We start from the raw sequence: 23228 nt of genomic DNA, 5'->3' as shown, positions 1-23228 counted from the left end.
AGTTTTACTTCGGTGTCTTTTCCAAGCAAGCTGAATTCGTCCTCTTAGGGAACAATGTCAAATTGTCTCAGTGACTATTTTCAGGAAAGACAGTCCTGAAAAGATAGGAAAGGTTTCCCCGGGAGGAGTTTACATAGGCTGGGTCTAGCTACAAAGTCCTTTTCGAACCAGAGGAGGAGAAAAAGAGGGATTAAATGAATATTTAAATGTTGTTTTTTGTTCCGACTTTATCTCCCCTCTGCTGAGCTAAAGGCTAAACAAAAGACAAGGTTTAAATGTTTGTTTACTTTTTCCTGGTAAGTGTTGGGCAGGGCTTCCCTGCTCTGGGCTCCAGGCCACCCCAGCCACAGTGCACAAGAGAAACTTTATTTTTAAAATTTACCTTTAGGGCCAATTGCAGACTAAATTTGTCTTCCCTCGTCGGCCTTGGACCGAAGAGAGGATGGACGGTGCCAGAGCCTCACCCCACCCCCAATCCATCCCATACAGAGCTTCACCCCTTGAAACCCCAGTGGGACTTCAAACGCTCTTAAAAAGGTTAGGTGGAAGAACTGGGTAATCTGTATTTTGAGAAGGAAACAGAAAATAGGATTTTAAGAATGGAAATGCTGCCTCACCATTAAATACAGTCTTGATATTGTAACCTCCAACACGGTACTCACAGGTGCTTATTTTTACTTTTCCAGCAGTAACCAGAAATCTTTTTTTTAACTTTGAGGAAAGATGAATCATGCCAATTTCATACTGAAAGAGAGGGAGCGACTAGTCCACTGACATGAAGCCTTCACCGCAGTAGCCTGAGAGTCTGAGTCAGAGTAACTACTACTCCTCTCGTTCTGTCATCTCAACTCCTCTACCCTTTCCTGAAATGGACAATATGTGAGCTGGAAATAGATGACCGAAAACCGTACAGTAACTTGCAGAAGCACGCGACCGAGCTGCCGCTTCCAACGCCACATAGAGAAATCCCCGCGTATTGTAGAAAGATCCTACTTTGCCTCACATCATTCCGCAAGAGAGACATCAGTTCTGCTTTCTTTAGTAAGCTCTCAATAAACACCGTTGATTGATTTAGCAAACTTCTTAGCCTGGAGGTGTTCCCGTGCTTCATTCAGGATTATTTTTCATCATATTCTCGTTCGGTTAAAATGTCTTCAGTAATAGCACACTTCTAGTTCAAAACACTTTGTCGGAGGAGGGGTAGGAAATGGGGAAAAGATGGGAGGACCGGTCTGATAAAGTTCAACATAGGAGGTGAACATCTTTCAGTTTACCAACAAAAGGTGATAAGGTTTGGCCAGGGGGTGGGAGAAGGAGGTGGAGCAAGGCTGAGCAGAGCAGAGACAGATGGTAGGAGGCTTTATCAGACATCTTTTACACCTCATCTCAATGTTGTGGACAGAGGAGATGGCAGCATTGAATTTTAATAATCACAGATTGGGAATCCCTATTCTCCAGAGTTCAATGAATGGTATACATAAGGTACACATTTTCAGTGTTCTACCAGAATTCTAAATCATCGCTTTGGAATAATAGCCTTAAACCTGGTTAAAAGAAACCAGTAAAGACTTAATTTTATAAAAGTTAATACATATTTAATTTCTTTGCCAAGATAGACTTGTCTCCTGAATCCTCTTAATTCTACTACAGTTGAGTGGACTTTATTTGTGAAATGAATTGTCAGTCTCTACCGTCATCAAGCAAATCAAAGTGCATTTTGGAATGTTGACATCTGGAAGTTTTGGTCATTTTTAAGTGTCTTATGAACTTTTTCTTTCCTCCTTGGAGAACTCTGTAGACTTCTCTTCGGTAACTAGAAAGGTTATTTTATATTTGCTTATTTTTGGTTTTGCTTATAATAATAATTGTGGTATTTGTTAAGCGCTTACTATGTGCCAGGCATTGTACTAAGTGCTGGGGTGGATACATGCAAATTGGGTTGGACACAGTCCCTGTCCCATGTGGGGCTCACAGTCTCAATCCCCATATTCCAGATGAAGTAACTGAGGCCCAGAGAAGAGAGGTGACTAGCCCAAGGTCACACAGCAGACAAGTGGCCGAGCTGGGGTAAAAAACCATGACCTTCTGACTCCCAGGCCTGTGCTCTACTAAATTTTGAATATTATTGTTCTGCATTACCGTTGGAATTGGATACCCTAAACTAAACAATATACTGCTTACCACTGCTATGTCTGCCGACAGGAAGCTGCTAAGCAGAATATTCATTCTGTCATTTGTGAGGGCCGGGATCAATGTCATAATTGTGGAATTGGTGAAGCACAGAGAAGCAGTGTGGCTCAGTGGAAAGAGCATGGGCTTGGAGCCAGAGGTCACGGGTTCGAATCCCAGCTCTGCCATTTGTCAGCTGTGTGACTGTGGGCAAGTCACTTCACTTCTCTGGGACTCAGTTCCCTCATCTGTAAAATGGGGATTAAGACTGTGACCCTCATGCGGGACAACCTGATTACCCTGTATCTACCCCAGCACTTAGAACAGTGCTCTGCACATAGTAAGTGCTTAACAAATACCAACATTTTTTTTTATATGTGCCAAACAATTTACTGAGCATTGGGGTAGAAACAGGATCATCTAGTCCCTCACGGGGCTCACACCCCAAGTAGGAGGGAGAGAACTGAGGTACAGAGAAGTTAAATGATGAAATGATGACTTGCCCAAGGTCAAACAGCAGACAAGTGGTAGAGTTGGGATTACAGCCCAGGTCCTCTGACTCCCCGGCCTGGGCTCTTTCCACTAGGCTATATTGCTTCTCTTATGTCTATTAACTGGATTATACTCTCCCAAGCACTAGTACAGTGCTCTGCACCAAGTAAGTGCTCCGTAAATACCATTGATTGATTGGCTGCCATTTTCAAACACTCAAGAACCTCGCTTTCAAACAAAAACTAGGATAGAATCCGCCATTTATAAATGTGAACCTATTCAACGGGAATAATTATTACGACATTTACCGATCACTCGAGAGGGATTGTGGTCCAGTGGAAGGAGCACATTAATGGGCATCGGAAGACCTGGGTCCCAGTTCAGGCTCCACCACTTGTCCGCTGTGGGGTCTTGGGCAAGTCACTTAACTTCTCCAAGCCTCAGTTTTCCCTTCTGTTAAACAGTGATAAAATGCCTGCTCTTCTTCCTAGACTGTGAACTCAAGTGTAGGATAGGCACTGTATCTGATCTGACTATCTTGTATCTACCCTATCACTTAGCACAGTACTTGGCTCATAGTAAGGACTAAATACACACTATCATTGTTCTGTGCTTAGAGCTGGGCTAGATCCAAAATAATCAGATCAGACACAGTTCCGTCCCACCAGGCTCATAATCTAAGACCACACAATATTCCCTTCTTAGAGCTGAGAAAACGGAGACACAGAGAAGTTTAATGGCCTGACCAGGGTTGCTTAGCAGGCCGGTGGCAGAGCTGGGATTAGAACCCAGGAGGTTTTGATATCTCAGAAGGTAGAGTGTGGGTTTCAGGTGGGACAGACAATCAGGAATATGACTAAATCAAGTCAACAAAGATTTCAGTCATCCAGGAGATATCTGGAAGGCAAAAAATAGGATTACATAAGTAGCAGGGAAGTGAGGATCAAGGGAGCTGATTAGACAGAACAAAATGAGATGCAGATAGCCTCAACTCTCACTTGATAAAAATCTTTGGAAGTAATTTTCTCGGGCACCTTTGTTAACAGTTGGATATTTTGGACATTATTATGGGGCAAGAGTGAAAGACGTTTCATTGTGTTCTGCCAGTTTAAAGCAGTGATTAGAAATAAATATTTAGAAAGAAAAAAGCTCCACTAGCTAACCACAGAGGACATTTCCTCCCAGCACATATCACTTGCAATTTGGGGATTCCCAAGCTTGTTCAATCGCTGAATTTCTTGTTAAAACATGTGCCCTAAAAGGAGGAGGCAAACGTGTTCTTCATCTCCTTGGGTTTTATGAGACTATGGCTTATTCCCAGTGGCCCACACTGTCTCTCCCAGCACCAGGCAAGTCTTTTAACTATATCTCCTCATACTATGCTCTAATGAGTCAAGAGAGATGGACCGCTGGCTTTTTCCTAGGAGAAAACAAAATGGACTTTTCACCAATTTTAGCTTCTGCAATGAAGGGGGTGGGGAGGAGAAGAAATGGGGATCCTTGGAAAGCCCGAGAAAACTCCAGTGGGCATTGAGATTTTACATCATTTTTTTTCTATCGACAAAATAGAAGCTGACAAGGCTGATGATTCATTTCTTGGGCCGTGCCCTTTCCACCCTTGTCAACCATGATACTGCTATGCAGGCTCTTCCAATCCCCAGAGAGAGTTTCCAGGTGAGTTCCTGGGTTTTATGCATCTTATGCATTTTATTTATGTATGTATTTATTATAGGATTTATGAAGTGCTTACTATGTGTCAAGCACTAAGCGCTGTGGCAGATACAAGTTAATCAGGTTGGACACAGTCCCTGTCCCATTATGGGGTTCACAGTACAAGTAGGAGGGATAACAGTTGTTGAATCCCTATTTTACCGTCGGAGAAACCGAGGCACAGGGAAGTTAAGTGACTTGCCCAAGGTCTCACAGCAGACAATTGGCAGAGCTGAGATTAGAACCAAGGTCCTCTGATCCCAGGCTCATGCTCTTTTGACTAAGTCATGCTGCGTCCCCATTTTTAACATTTTCCTTTTATTTTAAATGATTTTTCTTTTCTTTTTATTTTTTATTTATAACTAAAACCGTAGAGCTACGGCTTCCATTCTCGGTGGAGAAAGACAGTGCGGAACTATTCCCTAAAGCGGTTTAACTGTGAAAACCCATGGTTGTGTGTGTGTTTGTGTGGGGGAGACCTTGTGTTTGAAATGAAAATGAGTGTATTTCCCTCCTTCCTTTGCCTCAGATAATCAGATCAAATGCGCAGAAGGGATGTCACATCACAGGTTGGTTAGTCCGGAGGTCCATCCAGCCCTTAATTTGATAATGATTTCCTATCCTTTTTCTGAGACAGCTGTGGCCTGTGGGTGGTCAAGCTTTGGTACTTATCACTATCAGTTCCTCAGAGATAAAGTTCATTAGTAACTTCTTTAGGCTGGGCATCCAGGGCTAAGGAGAGTGTTTATGGAGAAGGCTGCTGAAAGCCATTTGTAAAACTAACCACTCAATTTCCAATTCTTCAGCCCGTCCAGGTATTGGAGGCCGGGGGAGATACATTAGAGAGAGAGCCATCCCCTAATCCCCCTCTTCAGTATGCCAGCTTTCCCTTCCTTCAAAACCCTACTGAAAAGCGCATGCAGCCCTTTCCAGATTAACCCTTTCAGTCTCCTAGTCTACTCCAAGAGCCTCAGCACTTAGGTATGTCTTCTGTCAGTTCTTGCCTATCAGTTCTTGCCTATGTTTCTGGCATCATGCTCTCGGGCCTTTAAAAAAAGAAATGTACGATTGTGAATTTGTGCCGTCTTTTTTTCCCTACTTAAGGTCAGGGATCGTAGGTAAATACTCTTTTGTTCACCAGGTACTGTGATTTGTACAAAATAGGCATTTTATACTGCTCGGGTTGGCGATATAATGCTGATAAAGATGAAACTAACTAGGCTTTAATTGTAAGAGTGTATTTGGTCTTAGATGTCATTCAGCGGGCATGAAAATGTAAGGTTTTTTATTCATAAACTACTGTGTAAGGCGTGGATTGGTTACAACTAATATATACAGGCGTCACCTTTGTTATCCCCTGAAAAAGAAATCAGATATGAAGTATTGTGAGAGGAAAAAAAAAACCCATTTTCTTTTCCTTCCTAACACTTTTTCTACACAATCCTTAATCGGGCTAATTTGTTTGGAGTGAAAGGGGAGAATCGGACAGTGTCTGATCTGATTGTTTTATATCTACCCTATTGTGTAGAATAGGGCTTGACCCATAGTAAGTGCTTAATAAATACCACAAGGGACCATGGTCGATACAATATCAACGTGGCAGTTGATCTGGAAGAAATCACGAGATAGGTAATCCTGAGATAGGAGATTTGTAAGAATCTGCTTTTAGGAGATGTTGGACTTAGTTCCAGTCTATGCAGATAAATTGATTATTAGCTCACAAAAGTCAACGGCGCCGCCAGATGATGGGGAGTGTTAGCTGGGGCAAGGAGGGAGGTAGAAGCAGAGAACAGGCCTGGGGAATTTGGGGCAGAATGACATTTTAGAAAAAGTGGTCGGGGCAGCAAAATGAATAATGGATTAGATAGGGGAGAGACTGGAGGCAGGGAGGTCAGCAGAGAGGTTGATTCACTAGTCAAGCCGGGATATGACAAATACTTGGATCAGCACAGTGGTGGTTTAGAGGCAAGGAGGAGTGGGAAGAAACCCGATCATTGGGAAACCGACTCTGCTTGCTTCCAACTGCCCTCCAGAACAAACTGATGACTGATGTGGTTGTGTCACAGCGAGTGAAGACTAACTCGCTCCCCACCAGGGCCATCACTTCTACGCACGACCCTGAGCACCGGTTCCTCTGATAACCAACCATGTCCTTGTTGCTTGAAAATAAAGCTCAGTTTTAGGAGCCTGGCCGAGAAGCAGCATGGCCTTGTGAATGGAGCACGGGCCTGGGAATCATAAGGTCCTGGTTTCTAATCCCAGCTCTGCCATTTGTCTGCTGTACTGTACTTTGCAAGCGCTTAGTACAGGCCTCTGCACACAGGGAGCGCTCAATACGAATGATTGAATGAATGACCTTGGACAAGTCACTTAACTTCTCTGTCCTTCAGTTACCTCATCTGTGGGAGATGGACTGTGTTAGCTTGTATCTTTGCCATTGGTTTTACGAGATGTTCTTCCCCTTGACGCTGTTTATTGCCATTGTTCTTGTCTGTCCGTCTCCCCCGATTAGACTGTAAGCCCGTCAAACGGCAGGGACTGTCTCTATCTGTTGCCGACTTGTTCATCCCCAGCGCTTAGTACAGTGCTCTGCACATAGTAAGCGCTCAATAAATACTATTGAATGAATGAATGAATACCCCAGCCCTTATTCCAGTGCCTGGCACGTAGGAAGCACTTAAGAAATGCCATTTAAAAAAGAAAAAAAAGATCACTTCAGATAAAGAGGGGAAGAATGTCAGCGTGGCTCAGTGGAAAGAGCCCGGGCTTGGGAGTCAGAGGTCATGGGTTCGATTCCCGGCTCTGCCACTTGTCAGCTCTGTGACTGTGGGCAAGTCACTTCACTTCTCTGTGCCTCAGTTACCTCATCTGTAAAATGGGGATGAAGACTGTGAGCCTCACCTGGGACAACCTGATGACCTTGTATCTCCCCCAGCGCTTAGAACAGTGCTCTGCACATAGTAAGTGCTTAACAAATACCACCATTGTTATTATTCTTGTCAATGTGGCTAAACCAAGCTCACTCCACTTCCAAAGGGGAGAACAGAGCAACAGTTGTCTAACGCAGGGCAAGCCCCGGGGTTGCCAGCAGAAGGCAGCACTGCTCTGTAGCCAAAACCTAATAATTAGAGTTATCATGGTAATTATCAGGTGCTTAGTATGTGCCAAGCACCGTATTAAACATTGGAGTAGGTAATCAGGTCAGGTAAAGTCCTTGTCACACGTGGGGCTCCCAATCTAAGAGGGGAGAGACAGGTATTTCATCCTCATGTTCCGGATGAAATAAACCGAGGCACAGAGCAGTTAAGTGACTTGACTAAAGTCACACAGCAGACTAATAGCGGAGCTGGGATTGGAACCCAGGCCTCTGCGCACTTTCTGCTGGGTCCCATTACTTCTGCCACGCTGTGGCAGAGACTTGGTAGCAATCACAGCCTTAGGGCATCATCTCCATCCTTCTGTTTGCCTTGCGCACCGCTCTAGCCGAGAAGTGGGTCTCTGCTACCCGCTCATGCCTCCTCTGACCATACAGCGGTTCTTGGAACTGGGCGAAAAGAGTCTACAGGGGCAGCAACCGCTTGGAGCCAGCAACAGAGACCACTCCCGAGGGCATTTGATCTCACGATGGGTGGCGTCATTCTATCATTACATCGTGACCTCACACGTCCAGGCAGGTCCAGGCATCTTTGGCCCTCTCCAAATGAAAAGCAGATTTCCTGCTCTTTCTCCGCTTGAACAGCGCGGGGTGGAAGATTTCCCCACGTGAGAAATGACGGCATCCAGCTGTTGATAGGTGCTGAAAAAGGTAAAATAGATGTGAAAGATATGCTTCAAATTTGGGAAACAGAAACTGCAGGCGATTATAGCAGGATCGATAAATACACTGGGCGGCTCCCTAAGGGGATCTGGAAGCTAAAAATGTAACTACCCCAAATATCTACGGTTTATTTAACATTTTTTAATTTGCAAGAACTAAAGCCATGAAAATAAAATAATTAATACAAGTCATTACAAAAAATGATTTAGATCTTTCATATTCTCAGTTCCCATAGAGAGCTCCATAGTTTTAAAATACTTGAGTGATATTTATAGGGCTAAAATGAGTTGGTGATCTAATTTCCCTACTGACTATACCTTAACTCAAAGGCTACAGTGAGAATCAGTGTGGTTTAGTGGAAAGAGCACAGGCTTGGGGGTCAGAGGTCGTGGGTTCTAATCCCGGCTCCGCCACTTGTCAGCTGTGTGACCTTGGGCAAGTCACTCAACTTCTCTGGGCCTCAATTCCCTCATCTGTAAAATGAGAATGAAGACTGTGAGCCCCATGTGGGACAACCTGGTTACCTTGTATGTACCCCAGCGCTTAGAACGGTCACTGCTTGGCACAAAGTAAGCGCTTCACAAATACCAACATTATTATTATTAGAAGCAGCATGGCCTAGAGGCAAAAGCATGGGCCTGGAAATCAGGTGACCCGGTTTCTAATCTGGCCTCAGCTACTTGCCTGCTGCATGACCTTGGGCAAGTCACATCGCTGGGCCTCAGTTTCCTCACCTGTTAGAAGTAGGAGGGCCACAAATGAATTAGCAAACGGTGGGCAAATGATTTACATCCTACTGCTACACTTCCTTTTAAAATGTGAAGTCTATTCTCTTCGGTAACTCTTTCTTATCCCCATCTCCTTTTATTATGTCTGCTTTCAGCTCTCCTTAGCATGCATAAATAGATTCAGTCTGTTTTGTTAATTTGTGCATTCATTCCTTTTCCTTATTTTTGCTTTAAATGGCATATTCATATTTCTAATCTTCCTCCTATTATATGTATTCAGTTTGTTGCCGCCTTTGGCCCGGTGAAATTGTAAACTTCTTGAGGGCAGCAATCACGATTTCTACTTTAATTTTTATTGTCCCAACCACCGATATACTGCTCTACACCTAATAGGTATTCAATATTGACGATGATGATTTTACCTTACGCTGGTGTTCAAATTATCTCTATTGTTTCCATCGAAAATGACACATTTATCCACTCTCTTAGCAATGTCTTCAAGAAAAGCTGATTAGCTATGCATAATCAAGCCCCTTAGTAAGAGTCATGGTCATTTCGAGCTTATATTCAGACATTAAAGATCAATGCTACAGATAGTGAAGATCAAATAAAATGTCATAGTACCTGGATAATATTACTTCAGTTTGTTCTTGTGAAACAGAAAAGATTTTTCTTTCATCTCCTGTACCAATGTTTTCCATGTGAAAATAATTAATTCCAGTCATTAGGAAACAGGTCCGTAACGTTGGTCCGTCTTCTGGTTGATCTCCCATGAGCTCCCCACAGGATGAATTTGAGATAAGCATGATTTTGTTGGCTTATCTTCACTGCAGTTCAGAAATCTGCTTTCTCTGCCTGCTTATGTGTTTTACACCATTCAATTCATGATAATGGATCGCGTCTACCCCAGTGGATTTCTTCATGGGAATGTGACCTGTCCAAACAGAATCCTCAACTCACTCTGCTACTCATATATAGGTTGATGATAATGTTGGTATTTAAGTGCTTACTATGTGCAGAGCACTGTTCTAAGCACTGGGGGAGATACAGGGTGATCAGGTTGCCCCACATGGGGCTCACAGTTTTAATCCCCATTTTACAGATGAGGGAACTGAGGCACAGAGAAGTTAAGTGACTTGCCCACGGCGACACAGCTGACAAGTGCCAGAGCCTGGATTCGAACCCATGACCTCTGACTCCCAAGTCCGGGCTCTTTCCACTGAGCCACACTATTGGGGATGGTACTGGAAAATTTTAGAAAAGTGTACAAATGTCTCAGAATTAGGACTGTCTCAGCTAACCAGATCATCTTAACTAGTAACCATCAGTGAACCTTTTCTTTTTTTTTTTTATGGCATTTGTTAAGCACTTACTATACTCCAGAAACTGCAGTGAGGTCTGGGGTAGATAGATCCTAATCACTTGGACACAAGTCCATGTCCCATGCAGAGCTCACGGTCTTAACCGCCATTTTACAGATGAGGTAACAGCCCAGAGAAGTGAAATGACTTTTCCAAGGTCACACAGCAGACAAGTGGTGGAGCTGCAGTTAGAACCCACACCCTTCTGACTCTCAGGCTCATGCTCTGTCCACTAAGCCACCCTGCTTCTCTTGCTCAGTCAAAGTGCTTGGGTTTCTCTGACTGGTTGCAGGGGGATAGAGGAACCAACCTGATCTGTGCTACAGGTACTAAAATACCAAGCTGTAGTCTGGGAAGAAAGCATATTTTATATTTATTCATTAATTCATTCAATAGTATTATTGAATACTATATTCAATACTATAATATATATTATTGAGTTAATGTATATTTGCTTATGGTAGATATTGGGGGTTAGTCGGGGTTAAGACTGTGAGCTCCATATGGGACATGGACTTGTGTCCAACTGATTCGCTTCTTTTGGCAATAACAACTTTCTATGTACAATCCTTTGAGTCTTGCCTTTTTAGGAATTAGGGTAGTGGTTTCCAAGCACCTAATCCATTTCTTCTCCATTTTGGTTGAGACTTAAACAGATACCCAAGAAACTTAGGTATTTATTTCTTCTCAGAAGCGTTTGCCCTCCCAGGGACCTATCAATTTGGGATTCTAAAAAATTCACTTGAAGATGAATATGCCAATTCAGATCCGCTTACACCTGTTGATAAGGGAATGCTGCAGAAGGTTTCCCACCACTATCTGACAGTGTTTTCAGAAAATTTGGTTGTAGGGGTTTAATGTTCTCCTTAGGTCATTGGAAAATAATACGAATGACCATTTTGTCAGAAATTCTCAATGCCTCTATCATTTTAAGAAAGTTTGGAATCTGATCTCTAGAGTAGTATAAGTCAGGTCACGTGATGACACTTTAGTTGGGTTATTTAATGTATTTGTTAAATGCTTACAATGTGTCAGACAGATGCTGTACTAAATGCTGGGGTAGATATGAGCTAATCAGGTTGGACATAGTCCATGTCTCACGTGGGGCTCACAATCTTAATCTCCATTTTACAGATGAGGTAACTGAGGCACAGAGAAGTGGTGACTCTTCCAAGGTCACATGGCAGACAAGTGGAGGAGCTGGGACAAGAACCTGGCTTAATTTGCTACTAAGATGGAAACTGAGTTAAAACAAAAAATGCTATTAACCAAGAGTTTAGTAGCATTCACTGGGGCTCCAGGAAGTCATCTTCGCCATCAGAATATTTCAACAGTCTACCGAAATCTTAAACACACAGTGACATTGATTCATGTAACCTTACATATTTTCACCAGTCTTTCACTTCGCTATGGCACCATAATGATGAATTATATAATATTGGCAGTAGAAGGGGGAGTAATTTTCATTAGAAATTCTTCCATCTGATTTTTTTTGTCCTGGAGGGACCAGGGTTGAGCCCATGCCCTAGAACAAGGTGGCAATTTCTGGGTTTGAAGCCACAAATCAACATTCAAGAACAACCTTATTTGTGATTTTGTCACTGTTATGGTATAGAAAGTGCCATTTGGTTGTTGAGCAACTTTGTCCAAATTTGATTTTACTCTATTCTGGGAGGCCAAAAAGAGATTTTAATTCTCAGAATATCCTCACTGCTTAGCGAACATCATAGGACATTTAACCTTCATGAGTTCAGTTTCTCGTTCTGTCAAATGGAAATAGTCTCTTTCCCTGTCCCCAAGAAGCTATAAGGATATGAAGATTAGAGCAGCGGGAGGAGGTCTAGGGGAAGAGAAACTGTGCTGGGAATCAAGAAATCTGAGTTTTGTTACACTGGGGACTACTGATTAAAGATTCTTGGTCTCTGTTTTCACAACTATAAAAGGAGCCTAATAATGCATGCCTCTCCCTAAATCATGAAGATATTAATCAGCTCAAGATATTCATTTTCTTCAAGTTCTTTGAGAAGGCATGTTTTGTAAGTGTGTCAATTTGTGAAGTTTCTACTTTGCCTTTTCTGATGCATGTGAAATCCTTAATATTATCCTTTCAGGTCTTCAGTTGTCCATATTTAGTGGAATTTTATCCATGAACAGCCATAAAACTAGTGCAACCAGAAAGATCAGCCTTTTTCTCATTTGTGTTTACTTTTGTTTCCCAGTGTAATAAAGCAAGGGAATTGGGACCTGAGCCCCGAGCCTTTAAAATCTGGTTGTGTTTCTCGAAGGTCAAGGGTAGTGTTTTTATGTTACATTATAGCAGGCCCATTTGGGCAGTTATTAGCTGCCTGCTCATGAACTATCAATTGGCTAGAATCTGACCCAGCTGTGCTCTTTTGAAACTTATAAATGTAAATTACTCCCAACTCAGTCTCTAGCTCTTTGCCCTGTTCAAGAGAATCTGACAAATACCCATGCAGCAAACCAATTGACCTGGGAACACTACAAGACCCATCATCATTCGGATAAGGGCAAAAGATCATCCTATATATATGCTCGCTTCAAGAAAAAGCCTTAAAGTTTTGTTCCGGGCAAACCCTGCCGATAGACAAATATTTTCATTAACAACATAGAACAACATACGCTCAGTGAATTCTGCTATCTAGAGAGTACACCAATCAAACAATCATATTTCTTGAGTGTTTACAGCATGCAGAGCACTGTACTAAGCACTTGGAAGAGTACAATATAAAAAATTCCCCACACACAATGGCTTACAGTCTAGAGTGGGAGACAGGCATTAATATAAATAAATTATGGATATGTACATTAGTGCTGTGGGGCTGGGTGGGTGGGGCGAGTAAAGGGAGTAATATTGCACACATAGGTAAAGAAATATAACATTAAATAAAGATGGTCTCTGGTTCCTCTGGAAAATGAATAAAATTTGTCATCAGCTGGGCAATAAGATTCATATAAAATTTAAGTGGAGTTGTTCAACCTTCTGCACAGTTATTAGCTTAGGATTTTGCACAGTGTCTTATCTGGCTTCTTAGCCACTTCAGCAGTGTCCCTAAGAACATTACTCAACATAAAAGGCAAGAAAGGAGGTGAGAACAGTATCAACAAAACTCTACAAGTAAGATCATCTTTAGCAAATCATGATTCCACAATCCATTCCACAGAAGGGAAATATTCCTTGAAAATTACATTTACAGCAGCTTGAGTGTATCGAACATCCAAATTTCTTTAATTTGAAATTTGCACATTGATTCAATTAGATAAAGACCAATGAGTCCCCAGAGAGCGCATATTACCGAAATGGGCATTTGGGGTTTTATCGTAAGGAAAGTACTATCAACAACTTAGATTTTAGGGCAGCAGGGCCTCTTGAATTTTTTTCCAATTATTAGCATCAAAGATAAAGCACATTAACTTCCAGGAGACATTTGAATAATTATGAGAAGCTCAGAATAATACAATATGTTTTCAGGTTTGTAAGAACATTAAGTGAACCACTGTTAACATAAGATCTACTCAATAATTAACATTCTGCTTGGATCAGTGCAGGCAGGATGACTCCCAAAGATATCTAAAGATAATAATTAACTCAAAACTCTTCCAAATTGGATTTTAAAGGCTATGGGGTATAACTGTTGGCTGATAACCCAAGTGATTTTTAAGACATTTAATCAATGCCTCCGAACACACAGGCACAAATATCTGTCTCACAGCTTCTTGGTAAATGGTATCCAAAGTGTCTAAGATAATTTACGTAGATAAGATCATGTAAAATTGATTTTACTTCAGTAAAATAGATTTCTTGAAATCACCAGATCTAGATAACATATTTTTCTTGCCTTGGGCCATAGTTATATTTGCTATTTATATTTTGAGTCATGGCAGCTCCTAGCAGCAGTTTTTGAATTGAATTTAGCTGGGTAATTTTTGTCTGTCTATCCTTCCCACTTTAACTGTGTGCTTCAGACATTGTATTTCAAAAATGTTATTGGTGGATTGATGGCTTCCTTTCCGATTGGTGCTAGCATTCTGGGGAAACACGCACTTCTGACGTGGGCTTATTTCAGATTCTTTGGTTGGCTTTTGAGATATAGTCCAGTTCAGATGTTCAAGTTATGAAGTGACTAGAAATTTAAATTAATCCAGGAGTAAGTCAAATAACACCTTTGCTTATGTTTGGAATGATTGATTGATATTTCTAATGAACACATGCTTTGAATAATGTAGAGTTATTAATTACACAATATACTGAGGAAAACATGTAATGCCAGTTGAATCCATTGCAGACTCAGATCAAGGAACATATACTTTGAAAATTCAGGAATATAATGCAAAATGAAAAGAAGCCTGGCCATAAACTATTTATTTTTCTCTCCTCCCTTTTCTTTCTTCCTCTCTTCCCCTGCCACCCCCCCCGCCCCCCGACTTCCTTAAATTTCCATCTTGGTCCAATCAGGTCCTTTCTAGAAATGAAATGAAAGAGGGAACTGCAATAAAAGTCACATTTAAGTCTGGAAATCAATTGAGATTTAATACAGTGAAGAGATTATTTCTCCAAAAGCAACAATTTAATATTAGATACTACTTTATTCAACTGTAGTTATGAACCACAGAAGAATCACTAAAAATCAAATAAGAACAGTATTTTAAAATTCTGATGAAAATAGGGTAGCAGGCTGATTAAAATGGCAGCCGTGATTACGTAGAAGGTTTTCTGCAGGAAATATACATTAAAGCAAGTATTCCATTATATAATGATGAAGCCCTGAAATGACACTAAAATGTAGGAGACTTAGATTTTTGTGTACAAATACTGAAATCTCATCAATTTAATTTTAGAATTATAGTTATAGGTTGAAAATGAAATAAGCACCTTTGGGGGGAGAAAGTAAAGCCAAATCATCACAGCTAAAAACAGTACCATTCTTTAAATTTAGGAAATGTGAAAGTATCTTGTTTCAGGCAACATGTTGATTGGGTTAAAAAGAAAATACAAGGCATGTTTATAGACTTCTTTAAACATTTGATGTTAGTGAGTAATTTACTGACCTAATTAAAAAAAAGTAGTTACAATGAATGAAAAGTCAAATGAGGAGGAAGAACAATAAAATTTTTTTTTGCTTCTTACATGTTCCCCTTGAACTTCTAACCAACAGGGGGAGAAACTATCCACAGCACTGACATCTAATTTTCAAGTAGGTCTCTGGGTAAAAGTAGATTAAAAAGCCATATCTTTTTATATCTGTTTGAAAATTGAGCACAAAACTAGGAATACACTTGAAAAACGTTTCATTTGGCTCTGTTTCTTTGCTCGTGTTTTTGGCAAGTCTGTATTCACTCACCCTTTGAGGCACCAATCCAGTAACCTCAGACAGAGAAGAAGCAGATTCAGTCATTTGCCACAAACCCCCAAAAATGTGAATGAAAAAAACAAAGAGAAAGGGAGGGCTGGCCATCACCCGGTCACCCATCATGCATTTGAACGGCGGCATGAATTTTGACCCAATATTTCTGGGTGCTAGGGGTACGTCTTCAGCCCTGTTGTGTTGGGTGGGGTCTAAGGGGAAGGTGAGCTCAACCCTTGAATAAAATTGCCATCGAGACTCACTTGGTAAAGAACTAATTTAGTCTCCTGTACACTTGATGAATGAAGAATTTCCTCTCGGGACTAAATTATAGGTCTTGTCAGGGTTGCTCTTTTGCGATCTGTTATTTGGAGGTAATTTTCCAACAGGGCTGGAACACATAGCCATGAGCTAGAATAGTATTTGCTGTGAACAGCTGCCACACACCGTCCTCAACATCCCACACCCTCTTCTCTCTCCTCCCTACCACAATTTTCTGAGCCTGCTTCCTGTACACACACAAGCCCGGTCCATCAGGCCGAGCTTGCACGATCTTAGAATCTCACTTAGGTACTTCATTAAACTACAAGAATGGCGCTTGCCCACCTTTTCCTGCACCCCCATTTTAAGAAAGTAACATCTTGTTTGAACATGCTCAAAAACAGATGAGAAGGCTTTTTTTCAGACCCGACTGATTACAACCTTGTGTCAAATTTTTCCCCTTTGGCTGGGAGATAGGCTTTGTGATCCTCCTTTGGCTTTTTGAACTGCTGGAAGCTGTGTAAACATAAGCTGCAGGTTAGTAAGATTTTGTTTGACCTAGTGCCTGCTGAGTGCAAAGAGATTACATTTTAAAACTCCCCTGTCTAATTAAGCAATTGTGACCTGCTAGGTGGTGTTTTCTGATGAGGTCACATAGGGAGGAGGAATGACAGAGCAGAGTCTTTACAGCTGGTCATTTTCTGATAAAGAAGAGCAGATGGGCAGCTACTGTTGTCTAAGACTAATCATTTGGTAAAATGGTTGTACTAGCTTTGATCCCTGCCCTGAAAGACCATTTTGATACCTATGAGATGCTGTACTCATCATGTGAATGGAAATTACCTATTCTGGGAACCGTGAATATAGTCTATTGTGGGCATCTTGGAAATCGTTTCGTGTTCTGGGTGCTGGCAGTTCCTATGGCCAAAGAACGTGAGTGAGACAAGTGAATTCTGGGCCTGAGGAGAAAAAATATGAACTATACAGGACTGACTCAGCCCATATTTGAAAACAAACAAGATTAGAAAAAAATGTGGATTTCACATGCACCTGATAAAATATATTAAATATAGATTTAAATACACATATGTATCTATCTTTATGAAGAAAGATGAACTGTTTACCGTACCAGGGTATTTCACAGCTTTCTATTATTGCCTATGAGATCTTAGTCTAAGTCTTTGCTCAGTCTATTGAAGGTCGGCCACATTATAAAGCTTCAATATGGCTACAGATCAAAATACAGCCTAACAGATATGATCATCAGCTTTAACAAATACCATAAAAAGAAAGCTGTCTATGAACTCCCTTGTACTGTACGTCCCCAAGCGCTCAACACAATGCCCAAATACCAGTGATTGGTTTCTGCTGACAGTCTCCCAGTGTTCTTGACACTATTGCTCCAGGAGAGCCACCCCATTCTTCGGCTTCCAGTAGGAAACACAGCCTAGCTGAAAGAATATGTACCTGGGGATAAGGGGACCAGTATTCTAATCCCAGCACTGCCACTTGTTGGACTCGTGACCTTGGGCAAGCTATTTAACTTCTCGGTGCCTCAGTTCCCTCTTCCGTAAAATGGGATTCAGTACCGATTCTCTCTCCTCTTTAGACTTTGAGCCCCACATGGGACAATGATGTTCTCTGGCCTTATTATCTTGTGTCTACCTCAGCACTTAGTTTGGTACTTGGCACGTAGTAAGCATTTCACAAATACCTCAATTATTATTATTGTTATCATTATTAGCATCTAGGAAGATTTGTCTACTGCTATTTTCTCTCAACTACATATGACTTTATCATTTCTTCAAAGAATTTGTCAGGCCTTCTATTTGTGCATCTGCCCCACTTAAGCATGCTCACCCACTCTTTCCCTCACCCCAGTGGGCTTCCATCCAGATGGGCATCAATGTGCTAAAAAAAAAAGCCCTTGTGGGTGGGTTTATGGTGAGCTATGCAGTGCAAGAGGGAAGAACTCCTAATTGCATTTTCTAACAACTGCATCCCAAGTCAGTTGTAGAGATATAACAAATACCATTTTAAAAACCCATAAACATAATGGTCCAAGAGCACATTAGATGTTTCGTGAGTGAATTTGCAGTATGTCTTGTAAAGGTAACTTTGTCAAAGGGTCATAAATGATGAGATGGATGAATTAATCCTTCAGCACTTAGTCATTTATAGTCATATACAGTAATCAGTCAATCGATGCTTTTTAAGGTTTCTTTACTCTGTGCAGAGCACTGTCCTAAATGCTTAGGAGAGGATGATTAAGACACAATTCAGTAAGCTACTATGGGCAAAAAGGGCAGTCATTAAAATTAATTTTAGCTCATGCTATTCAGTGGGCAAGGTGAATGATCCAATCATGCCTTATTTCTTTCATATTCTTTGGTACAGAAGTCTCAACAGAGCCTTGAATATCTTTATTTGCTAAATGCCATCAAATGCAATCATTTTGCAATAACATTTTGTAAATATCTTGAATCGTTGGAAAAAACCAACCAACACCTTTTGTCCTGTCAGCCATTTTGTTTGCCATTCAATCATGCAAGGCAGAAAAAGGACTTTGGATGATTCTGCAAAGAGTGTCACCAACATATGGAACTCAGACATGGTAAAGTAAGATCATGGAAAATATTAACAGAGCAAATAGGCGGTCCAGCAGTTTTATTACTGAATATTGGAGACAACAATTTAAAAAAAATGCATGCAGTGAATCGACAAATCCTAGGATCATTCTAGGGCTCATCGGGGCTTGGTACCTTGACTCCAGATGACCTGGACACTTGTAAATTCAGCTCACTTGTTTCCCGGATAATGACTCGGATCTTTTACTGAGGTGGCAGAATAGATGAGGGGATGGATGTGTGGAGGGAGAAGAGAAGGAGGGAAGCATTCACTGGTTGACTGCAATCTCTCTCATCTAGCCTAGGCATATGTGAACCCCTAGGGTTACTTCAAAGACCTGCTAGGAAGCCTCAAGGTGACCCTAGCCCTGGTTGCCTAGAGCAGCAACAGCTTCTCACTGCAGAGCTGTTTCTTGCTGAAAGCTTTACATATGTGGGAAATCTAGGGATCCCAGCCAGAAGTGGGGAGCTGAAGTAAGGGATGGTGATTATAGAAACTGCTTCTGCTGCTGCTTTTGGCAGTGAAAAATGGGAATTTGATGTGTGGGAGAGAGATGTGAGGGGTTTTGATATGATAGGGAAGGGTGTATGAGGGGATTATTTTTCAGTTAAAATCTAGATGTCTTGTAAACTCTTCCAAAAGACTGTAAACTCATTGTGGGCAGGGATCAGGACAACAAACTCCATTATATTGTCTCCCAGGCCCTTAATACAGAATGCTCAGTAAGAACCATTGATCATGTATTACAATTTCTAAAATTGTCCTGGCCAATTCAGGAAGAAGAGGACAAGACTAGGAAGGGAATAAAAATGGAAAGGATGGGCAAACAGAAAGAAGATTGAAACAATACCTATCCTTTATCAGTGTCCTTGATATTTACTCTTATTACAGAGCTATGAAGAATAAAAAATCACTTACACTGGAATAAAATTTCTATATTTTACATCGTCAATTAATATTAAAAAAAATTGTTTGACCGCATATTTTCCCAATTTGTCTTTTTTTTTAAATATGAAACTAGAAACTGTATCTGTTCCAAAATGGTGCTTCAAAAAAGTTTGGATTTTACACTTTGAAGAAACAGATCAGACTTTGAGATTCATTTAGATCTTTTATTTACCTAGCTTAGATCTTTCTTACTAAAATTCAGAAAATGTGACTAGTTCCATCAATTATATTAAAAAAAGGATTTAAGGAAAGAAATGGGAAGAAAGGAGTAAATGTGATAAGAATGTCTGAAATTTCTGATTTCCAAAGTGCAAGTGGGAGGAGAAGCACAGAGATAAATCTGGACTGTGTGGACAAAAAAGTATCCGATTGAGGTTTCCTTTATATGATTTCACTTGCTAATCTAATTAGGGAAAAAACTGCAAAATTCTCACAATAATAATAATAATAATGTTGGTATTTGTTAAGCGCTTACTATGTGCAGAGCACTGTTCTAAGCGCTGGGGTAAACACAGGGGAATCAGGTTGTCCCACGTGGGGCTCACAGTCTTCATCCCCATTTTAATGTTGGTATTTGTTAAGCGCTTACTATGTGCCGAGCACTGTTCTAAGCGCTGGGATAGACAGAGGGGAATCAGCTTGTCCCACATGGGGCTCACAGTCTTAATCCCCCATTTTACAGATGAGGGAACTGAGGCACAGAGAAGTTAAGTGACTTGCCCACAGTCACACAGCTGACAAGTGGCAGAGCTGGGATTCGAACTCATGAGCCCTGACTCCAAAGCCCATGCTCTTTCCACTGAGCCACGCTGCTTCTCTACATTTTACAGATGAGGGAACTGAGGCACAGAGAAGTTAAGTGACTTGCCCACAGTCACACAGCTGACAAGTGGCAGAGCTGGGATTCGAACTCATGAGCCCTGACTCCAAAGCCCATGCTCTTTCCACTGCGCCACGCTGCTTACTCATTTCTAAAATGTGGAGTGAGATCACTGAATAATTGGGAAAAGTGAAACTTCTGGATTTACAAAACTACAATGTGAATTTGCCTAATTTAATTGACAATTATTATTAATGATAGTATTACCAATAAGAATAATTAGCACTTAACAGGAACAGTTTATGTCCTTAATGTTCTATGATGTCAGTGATATTATAAAATGTATTTAATTAGACCAGCTAGTAATTCAGTTATAAAGTCAATGAAATGCTGTTACAGTAGTAATTTGGTTTTTGCAGTAATTTGCTTAGTTTTCAAATACAAATGTTGGGCTTATGTTGCAAAAATACATAAGCAATATAGTGAGAATCCCTCAACACTGTAGACAAAGGGAACACTTTTAAAAAGATAAAAAGTGGTTATATTGAAATAGTTTGCCTCTGCTAGTGTTTTGCCTCACTAAAATTTTCTCTGAACAAAGATTTGTATCTTAGTCAATGAGAAGACCAATTTGGATAGTTTGTCAATTTCTGAAGCTTAACTGAAATACTCCAGATTTATTGACAGCTCAATGTAATGCATTCTCTGCCTTTTTTATGTGGGACAATATTGCAGTTAAGGGTGGGAGGTAATGCCATATGGTTCCAGCTGTTACTTGTTTAAATGAACATAAGGAGTCAGGGCACATTAAATAGGGGGTGAGAATGGGTGAGGATGTTATAAGCTAGATGTTGCAACAATATCAATCACTCAGTTACAGACTCTATTGCTTCACTCTGCTCAGACCATGCACATCCTGTCCTGTACTTGACTTGCTTAGTTCTGTATGTTTCTGTTAAGCTGGCAAGTTAAATGACCATACCTGGCGTGGCCTTATCTGTACTACCAGGCCCAGAACACAGAGCGTGCTTGGCACGTTTTAGCAGGACATATATCAAATAATTTGACAATTTAGAACCCTTTGGAGAAAGAAAAAAAAAAGGCCTGGTCAGCAAAGATTGCAACAGCCTTGATTTTAAAGAGAACAGGATTATGAGCTGGGCTTGCGTGCTAAAAAAATGTAAAGTATTTTTGAAACTGAGTCTTCCTGACTTCAATGGATCTAATCTATGACTCTCAACAGCTGGACTCCCCTCTCTCCACAGCCTTAAAAACTTCCCAAGGAATTCAAAGGGAAGTTGGGCCAGGGATGAGCTTTACAAGAGAGGAGAAAGAGAGGAATTTTGCAGTTGAGGTGAAACCCATGCAAAGAGAAGGATGGAATATGACAAATTCCATTAATTGTTTTGACCACTAAGGCCCTGTCACCAGTTGCTTCCTCTTCAGTCATCTCTTACGTATAAGTTTTGAGAAGCCTCGTTAACTCTCTCAGGCCACCGGGATGCCATTTGGTGCTCTGCAAAGATGAGTTTTTGATGGCCACTTCAGTCATCTGAACAGTTCTTAACTTGGCATCGTCTTACACTGGCCTTCATGCATGGGGTGGGTCTTTGGTGATCCCACAGGGATAAACTCATCATACAAGACCAGATTGAGGTGAAATGATTTCTCTCGCCTGATGACATCTCTCCCATAGACAGAGATGTTCATGTACCTCATTTGTCTATTCTTTGTGCCAGCAGCATTGAAGTCTTGGGTTTGGGGGATATAATGGGTCCCAAAGAGATAACGTGGTCAGAAGGATAGAGCCTGGGGTGTGGAAACTGTCCTGGTGAGATCGTCTTATGTAAGTCTTCCTACAGTACACTGTGATCCCCACAAGAGAAATTTTAAAAAAAATCTGTAAAACTATCTAAAAAGGAGTCAAGTCACCATAACGTAATTTCCATTCCACTGACTCTTACAAATACAATAATTTTATTGGCTTGTGTATCTGTAACAATTTGACATTTCCTGTCAACTTGATAGCATTCTGGAGATTTTTTGCTCTCCTTTCAACACATCCCATTGAGAAAACGATCACATTATCCACAAGTCAAAATCGATGGAGAGCACAGGAGTGAATTTCCCCAGGTGAAAATCTCACTCAATTTCTCTTTCATTCCCTTTTTTACCTACTTGTTTCTTTCCCATCTTCAGCCTTCCTCCCCCCACTTTATTTCAGTAGTTTACAACATTTCTCAATTAAATTGATTTGACTGGAATACAGAATAACTGTTTGGGAGTCTCTTCAAGCATCTCCCACCTGCTGGTTCCCTTACATATCACAGATAAAGTTTGTTGTTGTTTTTTTTTTTTTCTCAAAGTAGAGACTAGACTGCAAATACGCATACTTCCGCACTACTCAGTCTCTGGCATGAGAAGAGGTGGGGTTAGGTCTGTTTTTAGCATATTTTCCTTTGGTTTTAAAGTTTATATAATCTGAGTCACATTTAATTGTCCTAAGGTAAACAGATGAATAACCCTTGGGGAACAAACCCCCTGAAGGACCCAAAGGTCAGGGTTCACAGAGAATGCTAATGTGGTACTCCCCTATTTCTATTCCTCTTTCCTGGGGTTCACAAATAAAAACTAGAGTTGTTCGGAAAACCATACTCTTTCACTTGGGAGTTCACTGTAGATCGACTCAGAATTTGGGCATCCTGGGCCCTGTACAAGGCCTAACAAGCAGGTTTGGGATCTGCACCTGCTTTGAAAAGATCAGCTGAAGTTCAGCAAATCATTCTAACAGAAGCTCTCTTGTTCTAGTAAGTGAGGTCAGCCCAGCTGGTTGGCTACAGAAAGATTTCTGATAACTTGAGTTTCAAGCAGTTCTCACTAGACCTTGTGGCCCCTTCTCTCCTAGAAAACTCTAAACCAATGAAAAAATCA

The 23228-nt window shown here is 41.0% G+C and overlaps 1 long non-coding RNA gene across 2 annotated transcripts in view; it reads left to right on the top strand.

Moving 5' to 3' along the window:
• Positions 1 to 23228, top strand: part of LOC120638628 — a 136272-nt gene that overhangs the window by 86551 nt on the left and 26493 nt on the right. The window contains exon 3 of one of the 2 annotated variants that reach the window (XR_005660387.1): positions 687 to 1073. The exons of the other annotated variant lie outside the window; for it this stretch is intronic. This is a non-coding gene — a long non-coding RNA (uncharacterized LOC120638628). Of the gene's footprint in view, positions 1 to 686; positions 1074 to 23228 lie in introns of those variants that run through there. 2 annotated transcript variants of the gene reach the window in all.

This window comes from Ornithorhynchus anatinus, chromosome 9 (assembly GCF_004115215.2).
Source record: "Ornithorhynchus anatinus isolate Pmale09 chromosome 9, mOrnAna1.pri.v4, whole genome shotgun sequence".
Classification (NCBI taxonomy): Eukaryota; Metazoa; Chordata; class Mammalia; order Monotremata; family Ornithorhynchidae; genus Ornithorhynchus; species Ornithorhynchus anatinus.
The sequence above is the reverse complement of the archived record's forward strand: the minus strand, read 5'-3'. Positions and strand labels throughout refer to the sequence as shown.